This window comes from Phascolarctos cinereus, unplaced genomic scaffold, assembly GCF_003287225.1.
Source record: "Phascolarctos cinereus isolate Bilbo 61053 unplaced genomic scaffold, phaCin_HiC Scaffold_62;HRSCAF=593, whole genome shotgun sequence".
Classification (NCBI taxonomy): Eukaryota; Metazoa; Chordata; class Mammalia; order Diprotodontia; family Phascolarctidae; genus Phascolarctos; species Phascolarctos cinereus.
This window is the reverse complement of record NW_027555991.1, coordinates 32,601-36,250: the sequence shown is the minus strand read 5'-3', so window position 1 is coordinate 36,250 and position 3,650 is coordinate 32,601.

Here is a 3,650-nt window from a genome sequence, read left to right as displayed (position 1 = left end):
GATGTTTGACCTACTTATTATTTAGAATTAGATTATTTATTTTCCAATTAATTTTAGTCTATCTTTCAATGATGCTTTATTACATGTAATCACTATTGCATCATGATCTGAAAAGGATGTGTTTAATATTTCTGCCTTTGTGCATTGGATTGTGATATTTTATGCCCTATTACGGGGTCAATTTTTGTATAGGTGTCACGTACCACTGAGCAGAATGTATGTCCCTTTCTGTCCCCATTTAGCTTTCTTCAGAGGTCTACCATGTATAAATTTTCTAAAATTCTATTCACCTCAACTTTTTTCTTGTTTATTTTGTGGTTAGATTCATCTAGTTCTGAGAGGGGGAGTTTGATGACTCTACTAGTGTAGTTTTGCTATTTCTCTTTGGAAATCGTTCAACTTTCCTCTAAGAATTTGGATGGTATACCACTTGATGCATATATTGATACTACTTCATTGACTATGCCACCTTTAAGCAGGATGTAGTTTCCTTCCTTATCTCTTTTAATTAGGTCTATTTTTGTTTGACAATTAGGTCTATTTTTGTTTTAGAAAAGGATTGCTACCCCTGTTTTTTTTTCTTCCACTTTGGTTGAAGCGTAATATATTCTGCTCCAGCTTTTTACCTGTACTCTGTGTGCATCTCCCTGTTTCAAATGTGTTTCCTGTAAACAATATATTGTAAGGTTATGTTTTTTAATTCACTCTGCTATCCACTTCCATTTTATGGGAGAGTTCATCCAATTCATATTCACAATTATGATTACTAAATGTGCTATTTTTTTGTTTATGCTTTTTTCTCCTTTCTCACTTATCCTTCTTACCAGTGTATCACCTCCCTCATTCTGCCCTGCATTCTATCCACTCTCTTCCCTTTTCTTTCCCCTTTTCCCTCCTACTTCTGATAGGGTAAGAAAGATTTTTATACCAAATTGAACATGTATGTTATTCCCTCTTTGAGGCAAATCCAATGAAAGTAAGGTTCAAACAATGCTTGCCTCCCTCCTTTCTTTCTCTCTACTGTAATAGGTCTTTGGGCCATTTCCTGTAACTTACCCTTTACTATCTCCTCCTTTCCTCTTTTTCCAGTACAATGCTTTCCCCTCCACCTATTAATTATTTTTTATCATCATATTAAAGTCAACTTAAATTCATACACTCTATCTATGTATACCCCTTACAAATGTCATAATAAAGATATAATTCTCAAGAATTATAAGTGTCATCTTCTCATGTAATGATGTAAACAGTTTAACCTTATTTAATAACATTTTATTTCATTTCCTGTTTACCTCTTAATGCTTTCCTTGAGGTTTGTATTTGAAGATGAAATTTTTCTTTTCAGTTCTGGATTATTCATGAGGAAAATTTCATTTAATGTTCATCTCCTCCCCTGAAAGATTATGCTTAATTTTGCTGGGCATTCGATTCTTGGTTGCAATCTAAGCTCCTTTGCATTCCAGAATATCATATTCCAAGCCCTCTGATCCTTTAATGTAGAAGCTGCTAGGTCCTTCATATTCCTGACTGTGGTTTCATGATATTTCAGTTATTTACTTCTGGCTGCTTACAGTATTTTCCCCATGAACTGATATTTCTTGAATTTAGCTACTATGCTCTTTGGAGTTTTCATTTTGACATCTCTTTTAGGAGGTTCCCAGTGTATTCTTTCAATTTCTATTTTACCCTCTGGTTCTAGGACCTCAGGGCAGTTTTTCTTGAAAATTTATTGAAAGATGTTGTCCAGATTCTTTCTTTGATCATGACTTTGATATAGACTAATTATTCTTAAATTATCTCTTGTGAATTTTTTTTTCCTAATCGGTTGTTTTTCAACACACAGTTTACATTTTCCTCTACTTTTATTTTCATTCTCTTGATTCATTTGACTGATTCTTGATTTCTCATGGAGTCATTAGCTTCCACTTGTCCAATTATAATTTTTAATGAATTGTTTTCATCAGTTAGCTTTTGTACTCCTTTTCCATTTGGCCAACTCTACTTTTTAAGGAATTGTTTTCTTCCATGGATTTTTTAAATTCCATGTGACCTACTGTATTATTAAGGAATTGGTTCCTACAGTCAATTTTTGTCATTCCTTTTCCAAGCTGTTGACTCTTTTTTCACATACCTCTGATTTTTTCCCCAATTTTTCTTCCACCTCTTCTATTTGACTCTTAAAAAAGTTTTCTAGCTCTTCTAAGAAGGATTTTTGGGCTACAGAGCAGTTCATATTCCCCTTTGAATTTTCAGATACAGGTATATCGACAATGCTCCCCTCTTCTCAGTTTGTGTTTTCATCTTAAAGAGTCTGGTTAAAAGAGTCTATGGTTAGTGTTAATTTTTGCTTTTTGCTCATCTTGTTTGCCTATTTCCTGGATTTTAAAGTTGACCTCTGCTTATGGGGTACAGGGCACTTTCTAAAGCTTCTTGTGCTGATGGTCAAAGGCCTGGTGACTGGCTTTCTGTGCTGGGGCCTCAGGTGTTGGCAGCTGGAGGTTGAAGCTGTATTTCAATTTACCTAGTACTGAGTTGAGGATATAGTAGTTGGGCCTCAAGTGTACTGAGGCCAATTGGGGTATTTCTGCATTTTCCTGGGGCTACTTTGAAGCATATAGAGGTCTGACTACTGAGTCAAATGAGAGAGGTATAATAGTCCTTAAAAAATACAATTGGCCAACTATAAAAAAAGTACGCTGAAGAAAACAAGTCCCTAAAAAATACAATTGACCAACTAGAAAAGAAAGTTCACTGAAGAAAAGAAATACCTAAAAATTATAATTGGCCAAATGGGGAAGGCAGAACAAAATTTAACTGAAGAAAACAATTTGTTAAAAATTAGAATTGGAAGATGGCAGAGTGAAAAGGTAGTCTCTTTCACCCTCCCCTATCAACCTCTGAAAAGCCAGAAAATATCACCCTAGGAAAAAAAAAAAACCTGTAACAGCTGAACTAGAAGAAATATGGGGAACAGCAGTGCGGCAACCCAGTAAACCAGTCTCCCAGTGCCTCAGAAAAAAAAAAAGGAAAGCAGCACTAAAAGGGCCCCAGGCAGATAAGCACCCTGCAGCATTAATTTTTAAGGAGCTGAACAAAACAACCTAGAGTCTTCCTAAAGTCCTAGACTTGCTGATTCCAACCCAGCTGTCAACCAGGAGGAGATCCAGAAGCCCAGGTGGTAAAGCAGGCAAACACCAACACCTGGACTGCCAAGTGCCTCAGCGAGGGCGGGAGAATGTGGAAACTAGCTCAGAAAAACACCAGTGTCTCGGCCAAAGGAATCTCCTAGTGCATTAGCAGAAATGAGGGAGGCAGCATTGCAAGGGGCCCCAGGCAGATAAAAACCCTGCAGCACCCATATAGAAGGGGCTGAAGAAAGCTAAAGGAAAGGAAGAGCAGGCAACCTAGAATTGCCTGAAAGTTCCAGCCTTGCTGATTCCAGCCCAACATGAGGTAAGCTGCCAAAACCCTACAGCCTCCAATTGCCAACATAAGAGGCCCCAGCACACAAAGCCAGTGACCAAGACCTAGGCTCCCAACACAAGAAGCTTGGGTCAGTGCCCTCTGTTCCCCAGCAGGAGAGCTCAATCTCTTTAAAGGCCAGGGAATAAAGAAACCATGAGTAAAAAGAAATGTACCATAGATTCATA